This window comes from Herpailurus yagouaroundi, unplaced genomic scaffold (assembly GCF_014898765.1).
Source record: "Herpailurus yagouaroundi ecotype Mexico unplaced genomic scaffold, PumYag 210, whole genome shotgun sequence".
NCBI lineage: Eukaryota > Metazoa > Chordata > Mammalia > Carnivora > Felidae > Herpailurus > Herpailurus yagouaroundi.
In genome coordinates, this window is record NW_024412441.1 from 3,174,778 (window position 1) to 3,187,271 (window position 12,494).

The window sequence follows — 12,494 nt, forward strand, 5'->3', positions numbered from 1 at the left end:
CAACAGACAGCATTCTGGTGATACTGAAAAGAATGGCGTTCTGTTACCAATGTGATGGCAGGAGGCCAATAACGATATGACCATCTTCAATTCAATTCCTTTCTATTTAACTTCACAAATATTTAGTAAAAGCTTATTATATGAAATCCACTATGCTAGAGCCACAGGCAGTGTACTAGGGCCATATAAGTAAATGCAACGGGAGAATTTCTGCTCGGTTAGAGCTCAACAAAATACAATTGTGGCCTCGAGCATACCAATCATCGTATTGTCTGCATTTCTTTTGGGTCCAATCTTAAAAACTGTAAGGATTATTCATTTTCTCACGAGGCTGAATAATCCAGGCTTCAGATAGAGGGGCTCCTCTAGGCAATGCTAAAAATATCTGAGAGGCTCTCAATGTTTCTTCACCATCTTGAAACTCTGCAAGGTAAAATTTCCACAACTTTCAAACTGTGCCAAATTTGACAAAGTCACCAAATCCAAATCCAAATTTGAAATAACATATAGTTAGGAATTCCAAAGATCTTCAATGACTCCTTTACCATTTGTACGAACGTTGCAGGGCAATGTTGGCATTGTACAGAAGTTCAGACGTCCAAACTGGAGGAAAAGAAGGAGCCGTGGTAAGGAGGAGCACTGTAGAAGAGCCGACTTTCAAGGTGGGTTATGGAGACAATCAGAAAGTGTTTCTTTGCCAGGCCTCCTCATAATTTCTTCCTTGCTCCCAACGTTTTTCAGGTCATTCTCATTTATCCAGGACAATCTATTCACTAGTCAATCAATTGGGTGACTAAGCATCATCTTTTTAAATACAAATAATTTTCAAGAGACTAAGAAGGCCAGGATACCTGGGTGGCTCAGGCAGTTGAGCGTCGGACTCTTGATCTCACAGCCCTGTGTTGAGCTCTGCATTGATGGTGAGGAGCCTGCTTGGGATTCCATGTCTCCCTCTCTGTGTCTCCCCTGCTCATGCTCTCCTCTCTCTCAAAAATGAACATTTACAAAAGAGAGAGAGAATAAGAAAGATAGTAGTTATTCATAAGTTAATGAGAATTAGTTCTAAAATGTTTACTATAATTGTTTTCCTCTTAGTAACTTAAAAGCAATGACAATGTCACAATGGTAGTTTTTATTTGTTAGAATAGTTACAAAACAACAAAATGTGTGTGTGTGTGTGTGTGTGTGTGTGTGTGTGTGTGTGTATTGTTCAGAAATTTAGGTTTTTTAATGTTGTTGTTTTTTTTTAATTTACATCCAACTTAGTTAACATATAGTGTTGGGGTGCCTGGGTGGCTCAGTCGGTTGAGCATCTGACTTCGGCTCAGGTCATGTTCTCACAGTCCGTGGTTCGAGCCCCGCATGGGGCTCTGTGCTGACAGTTCAGAGCCTGGAGCTTTCTTCTGATTCTGTGTCTCCCTTTCTCTGGAGTTCCCCCTCCCATGCTCTGTCTCACTCTTTCTCTCAAAAATAAATGAATATCAAAAAAAAATTTTTTTTAAATATAGTGTAATAATGATTTCAAGAATAGAATTTAGTGATCCATCACTTACATATAATACCCAGTGTTCATCCTACGTGCCCTCCTTAATGCTCATCACGCATTTAGTCCATCTCCCCCACCCAACACCCCTCCAGCAACCCTCAATTTGTTCTCTCTGTTTAAGAGTCTCTTATAGTTTGTCTCCCTCCCTGTTTTTATATTATTTTTGCTTCCCTTCCTTTATGGTCATCTGTTTTGTATCTTAAATTCCACATATGAGTGAAGTCATATGATATTTGTCTTTCTCTGACTGACTTATTTCACTTAGCATGATAGTCTAGTTCCATCCACATTGTTGTAAATGGCAAGAATTCATTCTTTTTGATCATGGAGTCATATTTCATTGTATATTATATACCACATCTTCTTTATCCATTCGTCAGTCGATGGACATTTGGGCTCTTTCTCCATACTTTCAATATTGTTGATATTGCTGCTATAAACATTGGGATACATGTGTCCCTTTGAAACAGCATCCCTGTATCCCTTGGATGAATACCTAGTAGTGCAATTGCTGGGTCGTGGGGTAGTTCTGTTTTTAATTTTTTGAAGAACCTCCATTTAAGTTTATTTGAGAGAGAGAGAGAAAGCATGAGCAGGGGAGGGGCAGAGACAGAGGGAGAGAGAGAATCCCAAGAGACACCCCCCCCCCCCAAGATTCTGGGTCCGTTCTCACAAACCATGAGATCATGACCTGAGCTAAAATCAAGAGTCACTTAACTGACTGAGACACCCAGGAGCCCCAGAACTTTAAATTTTAAAAATAATTGTCACATGCATTAGCTAGTTTGATGCTTATAAATGTCATGTGACAAAAGACACTGTTGGTTGACTAGGACCAGTTGTTTGCATATAAAATCCTGATTTGGGGTATGGCCCACATCTCGTTGTAACTCAGGGCTTTAGCAAGAAAAGTCTAAACCACGTGGTTACCAGTGACTGGTTTAGGGTGAGCATGTAATGCATCTGGCCAATGAGATATGGGAAAAGTCTGTTGAAGGGCTTCCACAAAAGCCCTTCTTTGATCTAACGGGAAAAAAAGATAAAGGATGCACAGGACGAAATAAGTCCCCTTCCTTTCACCATATATGGAATCATATAATAATCAATATACATTGTTATATTTGCATGTGAGACCACACTTTAGGAGAGAAGAAAACCAGAACTGAGGAAGCCATTTTACAACCAGGAGATTGTTAAGTCACCATTTGGAAAATGACTGACAGAGAGGTGGAAAGTTCTAGAGTCCTTAAGTCGCGTTCTTTAACTGCCAATTTAAATATTCCCTTAGCTTCACACACTTAGGATATTTTGTTATATGAATGACCTCATCTAACCTTATTGGTTAAAGTGATTCTAGTCAGTTTTTGGTTACTGCTAACTGACATCGCAAAGATACATGTGAATTGGTTAGATACCCGATTTAGAGATAAGGTAACTGAGGTTCAGAAAGTTCAGGAATTTGACTAAGAGACAGAAGATATGCTACAGACATGTGACATATTTGCAATTTCACATTCCAAGGGTCGTATGCCTTCCATTTAATGCTATGTCAATCTTGTTGAGAAGAAATACTAAATAGTTTTGGGATACTAGTTTGGGATAATAGTTTGGATGGGTACTTTGGAAAACCAACTCGATTTATTCTTCTATCCTCTCCAAAATAAGAATGTTGTGCTAGGGGCCTGAGGGCATTAAAATTGGAGCTCATAAAGGGACAGCATGGTATCATCCTCATATTTTGCCTATTTTGAAATTTTGTCTAAAACTGGCCTGAAACTCATGAGAAAGTTGAAACTCTCTTCCTCCTTTTTCTTCCTATTTCACATGTACTTCTATTTCCAGGACCCCACATATTGATGAGTAGCATTGGTAATTCAGCTACATTCTGTTTAATAGAGCCATATTCAGCCCAGTAACTTAGGTGGAATCTCACAATGACAAGGAAAAGAATCCACTTAAACTAAAGACAAAAAATACAAATTTGGGGGCGCCTGGGTGGCGCAGTCGGTTAAGCGTCCAACTTCAGCCAGGTCACGATCTCGCGGTCCGTGAGTTCGAGCCCCGTGTCAGGCTCTGGGCTGATGGCTCAGAGCCTGGAGCCTGTTTCCGATTCTGTGTCTCCCTCTCTCTCTGCCCCTCCCCCGTTCATGCTCTGTCTCTCTCTGTCCCAAAAATAAATAAAAACGTTGGAAAAAAAAATTAAAAAAAAATACAAATTTGTTAAAGAAAAAATGGGGGAATCTCATGGGAACAGAAAGAGCACTATCTGACTGAATATGTCTCTTTCTGTTCAGACCAGCTTTGCTCTACTCCTCATGCACAGGGCCCAAACATGCATCATCCCATTCCTCACCAACCCACCAGTGCAGATCTAACATGACTTTCCAGGCAAATGCTCTGTTATAATGGACCTATTCTGCCCATATCTCAGTCCTTAGTCCTGAATTCCTCAAGAGAGAATAGATCTGGCCAAGCTGAGCCTCTGGATTGGTTTCACTCTAACCAGATATCTCTAACTTTGTTCAATCAACTGTGGCCATAGGCTGATAGCCATATTGAAACATCATCATCTGTACAGTAAGGGACAGTTCTCAGAGAACAATCTATGGCTGGGAAGTAGCCTCAAATTGAATCTGACCAGTATTTAAAACTTCATTTTATTGAGTTTCCTAATGATTTCAAAGTTTGTAATAGGCAATTTGTAAATAACAAACATAATTTGGTCATAAGTAGGAAACTCCCTTCTACTGATAAAGGGGAAAAAACAACCAGACATCCCAGATGAAGATGATTACCTCATGTGGATAATGACAAATAAATGACAAAAACCCCGGAAGCGTATCTCACCATTTTTCAAAGTGCAGTTATCTGTGTAATTTATAATTACCCATAATATATATATTACAAATACGGAAAAATTTTAATGTATACATATTCAAGGAGAATGAAAATGAATATATTTTATGTGGAAAGTACATTAAAAACTAAATTCTTACAGATCTGTGTTAAAGTAACTCAGCAATGTGCCTTCAGGACTATAGATGTAATGTTAAAATTCAGATAAATGTGTGATATACAGTCTTGTAATGACATCAGAAAATATAACATATATCTTAAAGTGGTGAAAATAAGTAATGTGAAAGCTAGATCACACTACAAATAATGCCAAGCATACAAAATATATAATTTAAGTCAAATAAAAAATGCCCATATGTGAAATAAATTGAAATTAAATGTTAATGAAAGTTAGGGAGGTACAGGTATAAAAACTGTTAAGAATTGTATAGGTTGTAAATTTTCACCATTAGATTTTTTAAGCTGAAATTCATGTTCTATATGTGTCAACACCAGTATGAATTTTGTTTATCAAAAGTGTTTTTCAAGCATCACAAATTTTAGGGGCACAATGACTCAAATCATAAATTCTGACATGATATGTGTATCTATGAAAATATATATTATATATGTAGTTATATATGTGAAAATATATTAGGGAAAACCTAGCTAACATGAAATTCCTTTTGTAAATTGAAGTAGGCAATAATATAGTTCTTTGTGAGATTTACAGGGAGTTTGAAAAGAAATGCTATGCCGAGTAGATCTTTTGAAAAAGTAATGACTTAAGATTTCAGAGTGAGATGACAAGAAATGTCAGAATTAAATCATATGGATTCATGTGCTATACATAGAGGGGTTATCCAGGATGGGAGCTGTTTCAGCATAAAAATGAAAGTAAAAATCATACCATCCATTTAGGAAAATCAGAACCACACAAACATTTACCCAGTACTGTAAAAACAAATTTCCCACTTTTTTTCATAAGATAGGGCAATTTCATTCCTTTGTTAATTTCTATTTTCACTAATCTCTGCCTTCCCTGAGTTGAGTGAACGTGCCCAAATATTATGCAAAAAAGCTGTTCTTGTTTCAGCTTAATTGGGACCTCAAAACAGAGAACAACCCAAGGGATTCCTGACTGAGCATTGCAGACATGAAGTGTGTGGCATGTTCCGATCAGATTTTGGTTAAGAATGTGAACTATGTTTATTCAAATGGTCTTAAACCTCCAGAATCTTTAGGCCAAACTCTCCATGACTTTGACTAAAGAGTGATATTTTATACTACAAATGAGGCCGATTCTGCCGTGACTATACCAGACACTTCCTCTGGAAGCTTGAGCCCTTCCAATGCCTTCAACCAGGAGCGGAGCCACAAGGGTTCCTGGGACCCCACATCCCAGATGGAATGTATTAATAACTTCAAGCAGCCACTGGCATTTTGCACAGGGCCATCAGGATACTAACTGCAAATCCATCAGGACACCCCAAATGGATGCTGCCAGGAATCCTCAGCCACTTCTGGCCCCCTAAGGGCCAGTTAATTTTGCCTCTCATGCTTGTAATTTTAGGACGATAAGCAATATGCAAACTCTTCTAGTCACCTGATTCTTTACTATTTGATCTGTGCTTTCCTTTCTTTGGCTTGTTTTCCTACTCTGCCTACTTTTTTCTCTTGTCGGTTCCCTGTTCCGCTCTTTGAAACTTGGAATTCAGTTGCAAATCTATTTTCCTACATTATTAACTTTCTCACATTTACTGCATGGTGATGTCTCCTCCCACGTGTATATTTCTTTGCAATAACCACCTTCTTGAGGTAGAATTTATATTTAACAAAAGCCCTAGATTTTAAATTTGTAGTTCCATGAGCTATAAATACCTTGACCACCTCTCCAATCAAAATCTAGAACATTTCCATCATTCCAGAAAGTTCTCACAAGCACCTTTCCAGGCAATTGCTTACACTCCCTCTAAGCAAGCATTTTTACTTTTTTATTTTAAATGTTCATTTATTTATTTTGAGAGAGAGAGAGAGAGAGAACAAGAGTGAGAGGGGAGAGGCACACACACACACACACACACAGAGAGAGAGAGAGAGAGAGAGAGAGAGAGATCGGGAGAGAATCTTAAGCAAGCTCCACACTCAGTGTTAAGTGCATGCAGGGCTTGATCTCATGACCCTGGGATCATGACCTGAGCCAAAATCAAGAGTTGGACACTTAACTGACTTAGCCACCCAGGCGTCCCTAAGCCAGCATTTTAAAATTTCTGTTACCCTGGATTAGTCCAGTACTTCATGCAAAAGCAACTATGTAGTGTGAATTCCTGACTATGTAAAGAATTCCTGACTTCTTTAGCTTAGAATGTTTTTGAGATTTGTCCATGTTGTCTGTATCAGTCATTCATTCTTTTTACTGTTGAATAGTATCCTATTGTATGGCATTTCCACTGAACATTTGGGTTTTTTGAATTTTTTTGCTCTTAGGATTAAATCTGTTAAGAACATTTATTTACTTTTTTTTTTTTTTGCGAACATAAGTTTTCATCTCTCTTGAGTCTTAGGATTGGATTGCTAATTCCTAAGGTATCTGGTTCTTATAAAAAAATTGACCATAACGCTCAGATTTTATAAATCAATCTAGTGAGTTTATTTAAGGTTAAGTTCACCTGTGAGAACTGGATCCCCTCTAAGCATGATGACAAATGGGGCTTCTAAAACTGAAGAGCAATCCTGAGTTGTGACGAATGAATCATGGAAAGCTCCCATGAGGAGCCATTTCTGGATACCAGTTGACCTTCACAACCATGTTTCAATTCTGCCCCCTGCAGATCATATGCATTGTCACTTAAAGCTCTATACATTTTACCTGTTCTGTCTGCCCTGTGTCATACTTTCACCCACATTCCACCATCTACTATGTCACTGTTGGGAGGAAAACTTTTCCTCTTCCAACCTGAGTTCAGAGATTGGAGGCCTGCAAATTAACTGACAATGGATTAACAGGAGACAAAACAGCGTTCCTTTACGTGTGCATTGCATACATGCAAGAGTGCTTAGTGGTGAGTATTGCACTCAACAGTCAGAAATAAAAAGTTTATATTCCAAACTTGACAAAGAGGAGGTAGGTATGAGGGAGATGTGTAAAGTTTCAATGGGAAGATATGGAAGGTTCTGTTGGGCCTTTGATATGGATGGAAATGGGCAGTCTGTCTCCTTAGCAGCTGAATCCACAGGAAGCTTCCTCAGAGTGGGGGTTATTGGCAGCTTTATTTTCTGGAGGCTCTGCTTTAGTCAGATAAGAGAAGTTCAGATAAGACTACTTTCTGCATCTTCTTAGCACAAATGTTTTCACTTTAACATAATCTTTATGCCACCTCTGGGAGTCCAAGTAGGCCTCCATATTTCCCCTATCTTAAAATTTTACAGTACATTAGACAAAAAAAGAAGCTAGGTTGATTGCTATGGAGAGATTCAGGTTATAAGTTGTGAGGTAGGAGGTCTGCAAAGGGAGAGAAAAACAAACATTTATGCTCAGAGCTGACTATAAACCCAGTTTTTATGTCCAGAAGGCAGCTAGTCAAGATTTCTAGACATTGGGATCGAAGCATCTTTAGCGAGAGGAGGAGTGGTAATGTCACAATAATGGTCGTTTCCTGGAGCAGAGATTGGAAGATGTAAGTATGGGGTGAACTTTCTGAGCAGTTCACAGTGTTGTGGTGATAAAACCTTTGAAGTTACATCAAGTCATCCAACTTCAGCTTACAGGGATTCAGGAAAAAGGTAACTGTAGGTCTCAGTGACGCCAAGTCAGGAGAGTGGGAGAAAAATTGGAACATTAATTACTGACAAAATGTGCAAGGTGGCAGGATTCAGTCTACAAAGAGGTGAAAAATAGTTCAAGACAATGAGCAAGACTAGAATCTGATAACTCACAAGAACAGGTTACAGTTTTCCACTGAAACACAAAATTTCTCTCTACAATCACCCCCGCTTTGATCAAAGATAATCAAAGTAAAATAATCCTTGTGAACAAAATAAGTCTAGTTTCATTAAATTTGGCCTCATCATTTAATAAGTACAGCAAGAATGATAGCTGAGGGTCTTTTAAGGTTTGCTTTGCTGGATTTCAGATTGCACTTTTAAGAATCTCTCGAGGCTAGTGTGTCAAACGAAGAACTTGCCATCAGATTTCACCTGTAGTACCTACAGACTTGGGTGAGTTCCTCTCTTCTCAGAGTCCCCAAAAGAGCTTAAGTTTCCTGGGCCTGCCAGGAAGTGACCTTCCCTACTCATCGACAGTACAGGGAAACTTGTAAGTCAGGTAACAGGTCATTTTTGCAAGAGGGCTTTGTAAACAGTGGTTCCGTAAAGCCAATCCTTGGTCCTTAAAACTGTCTGCTCATATCTGATTCTGTGCACATCATTCTCAACTATGACATTCTAGTCAAAACCTTAGTAATATAACCAATTTTCCCAACTATGACCTATTACAAGGAGAACAGATTCTTACTGAAGTTATGCAAATAACTATATCACCATGAAAATAAGAATGTTCAATAAGAGTTTCTGAATTCTGGAAGAATCAGGTGGGGAGAAAAATAGAAATGTTTTATTTTTGTTTACAAAAGTATAATTTACTAAATTGTGCGAGTTACAGATAACTTAAGGGAAAAGAGAAAGGGATTCCTTAAATCCAGAGAATAGAACATTAAAGAACTAGAAATGTTCCAAACAAAAGGCCATAAGAGATAAGAGGGGCGCCTGGGTGGCTCAGTCCGTAAAGGGTCCGACTTCAGCTCAGGTCACGATCTCGCAGTCCGCGAGTTCGAGACCCGCGTCTCGGGCTCTGGGCTGATGGCTCGGAGCCTGGAGCCTGTTTCCGATTCTGTGTCTCCCTCTCTCTCTCTGCCCCTCCCCCGTTCATGCTCTGTCTCTCTCTGTCTCAAAAATAAATAAACGTTGAAAAAAAAAAAGGCCATAAGAATTAGAATCATTCTTTGTCAGTTCGTTTGGTCCCATGTAATTAATTCTTGTTCTGCTTGTTCTTGGTTTAGCAGTTTTATGAATCCATGAGCTTTTTCACCAGTGTTCTGGAAATTCTTAGTCCCATGGTATGATCTTAAAGTTATTTAAGCAATGCCATCAGAAGGCTGTACCACCAGGTACCCATCATAATCTTTTCTGTGGATCTCTGAGACAGTCTCTTTTGGGGACAAAGTATTCTGGCTTGTTGCTGATTGTAAGAGCTTTCAGAAAAGCACTAGAATAAAACAATAACTATTTGTGAACAGCAAACGATTTAAAATGGCTGCTATTAACGATTTGACAAGAGTTCATTATTATAAAAACAATGCAATTGACAAATGTTGTCTCTGACATACAAAACTCCAAGATACTAGCTGGAGTTACGATTGATAACATCATATCAGAAGATAATATGGGCAGCTGACAAATTTCTGTTGATTTTATATAGCTTTGAAATATATTAACAATGTGTACCCAAACTAATATAATCCAGGGAAGATTAAGTACTCTTCTCACCTGATAATGTTTCTTATGCAATTAAACATAAAATAAACCCATTTTTAAGAAATATCTCTTTTTACAAAATGAAGGAACAAATTCTTTACGATATTCCAGGGACTCTGTGGGAAATGTCAAAGGCAGTTCAAGATCAAGATTTTATTTAAGATTTGATTTGGAGAAGATAAATAGCAAAAGTTGTCAAAAATGACAAAAAGTTTGAATACTCGATTAAATAGGATCAGAGACCACTATGAAACAGTACTTAGTATTCAGCCAAACTGACAATAAAAGACTTTAAAAGTACATTTAGGAGGTAACATAACTGTAAAAAAAACAAACAAGAACAAAAACAAAACACAACTTAGCTTGTTTAACACTGAGAAGATTTGATTCTCTCAAATAATTGAAGGGGTTGAGAACAGCAGACCGCCCCTCCCCCCCCCAAAATGTGCCAATTTGGCATGTGGATTATTTTGAGCTGAAGGCCCTTGAGACCCTGTGGGCTCAAGAGAAAGTTTGCCCCTCCTGTAACCACACAGAAGAATCTAAATTGGGAGTCTTTCCCAGAATAAGGTTTATTTTTTTTTTTTTTATTTTTTTTTCAACGTTTATTTATTTTTGGAACAGAGAGACAGAGCATGAACGGGGGGCGGGGGCAGAGAGAGAGGGAGACACAGAATTGGAAACAGGCTCCAGGCTCTGAGCCATCAGCCCAGAGCCCGACGCGGGGCTCGAACTCACGGACCGCGAGATCGTGACCTGGCTGAAGTCCGACGCTTAACCGACTGCGCCACCCAGGCGCCCCCAGAATAAGGTTTATTAACAGAGATATATTTTATCTGTATAGCAGGGCACACATCTAATTACCAAACATCTCTTCTTATCGCCCTGTGAAGTGCATTCCTTTCCTCTGAAATCCCAAACCACTGCCCCCTTCTCCTTAGTTCAGAATGATACATATACCTCATTTTCCTGACTTCCTTTGGAATTTCCATGTCTGTGTGGATTCCCCTGTATGTAAATTATTAAATTTCTCATGCCAATTTAATTCTTAGTCTAGTTAGAAGGACCTTTGAGGGGACAGGAATTCTTTCTCCCCTACATAATCAAGGACATTATAATGACAACATAAAGCACAAAATTAAGGTACAGATTCTTTGGGGTTTTATTTTTCGATTGAAAATTTTATTAAGTTTTTACTTAAATTCCAGTTAGTTAACATACAGTGTAATATTAGTATCAGGAGTACAAGATAATTCAATACCTCCATACGTCACCAGCTACTCATCACAAGTGCCTCCTCCTCCTTTTTTTCACTGTCGAGGAGGAAAACCTTCCTCTGCCCTACAAGGTCCTTCCAGTTGGACTTAGAATCAAATTGACACAAGACAGATTCACAGGAGAACATCAAATTTAATAGCAGTATGTAAGGGGAATCCACACAGAGATGAAATTTCAAAGACAATGAGACAACATGGTGCTTATGTGAGCTAAGGAGAAGGACATGTTCTAAGGATACAAAGAGAGGAAGGCCATTAGCAAGAAGGTGTAAGGAGATATTCTGAAAAACAAAGGTTGCCCTATTATGCAGAGAAGTCTCTTAGCTAAGGGGGAGTCTTAATAGTTATTTTCCTGGTACAAGCTCTTTCCAATGTAAATTTAGGTACCTGAGCATCAGGAAGAGAGCTTTCTCTGCATCTGCTGAGTTTTGATTACTTTTAACTCAAAATAATGTTTATGCCAAAGCAGCCCATCTAGGGTCAGCCTGCCATTGGGCCCCCTGCTACAAAGATTACTCAAAAGGTAAGGAAAAAATTTTTATAATCTCTTACGAAGAGCAGACCAATTATCTAAGAAACTGTGTCCTTTTGAGAGAGAGGGAGAAAAACAACAGTATTGCATTAGCGCACTATTGACATTAAAGCTCATTTTAAAAGCCTATATTCTTGACGCCTGGGTGGCTTAGTTGGTTAAGCGTCCAACTCATGGTCTCAGCTCAGGTCACGATCTCAATGTGGGTTCAAGCCCCACATTGGGCTCTGAGCTCACAGCCCAGAGCCTGCTTGCTATTCTCTCTCCCTCTCTCTCTCTCCACCTCCTCTGCTCTCTCTCACACTAAATAAACTTAAAAAAATTAAAATTAAAGTTAAAACTTCCAGTAAATCCATTCAACTACAGCCAGCTTGACACTGAGGGATAGCATTCTTTCTCTCTCCTTTCTTTTTCTTTCTTACTTTCTTCTCCACAAACCCTTTACTACCATCTAGATCCATTCAGGTTTTTGTCCTTAACCACCCTCTTTCTCATTCTGAAACAACCTTTGAACAGCATCTGAACAATTACTTTAGGATGATATTACTTTCTCACTCTCTTTTTTTTTTTTACCTTAACAAAAACACATTCCTATATTCCTTGAAAATCTTTGTACAGAAATATTATCATTCACCCTTGGTATTCGTGGTAGTTGTATCCTTTTTTTAAAATTTTTATTATTATTTTTTTCATGGTAGTTGTATCCTTAAAGTTAGTTTTCCAAAATGCAGATGCAATCATGTAACTATCTGACATTCAACAATTGCAATAT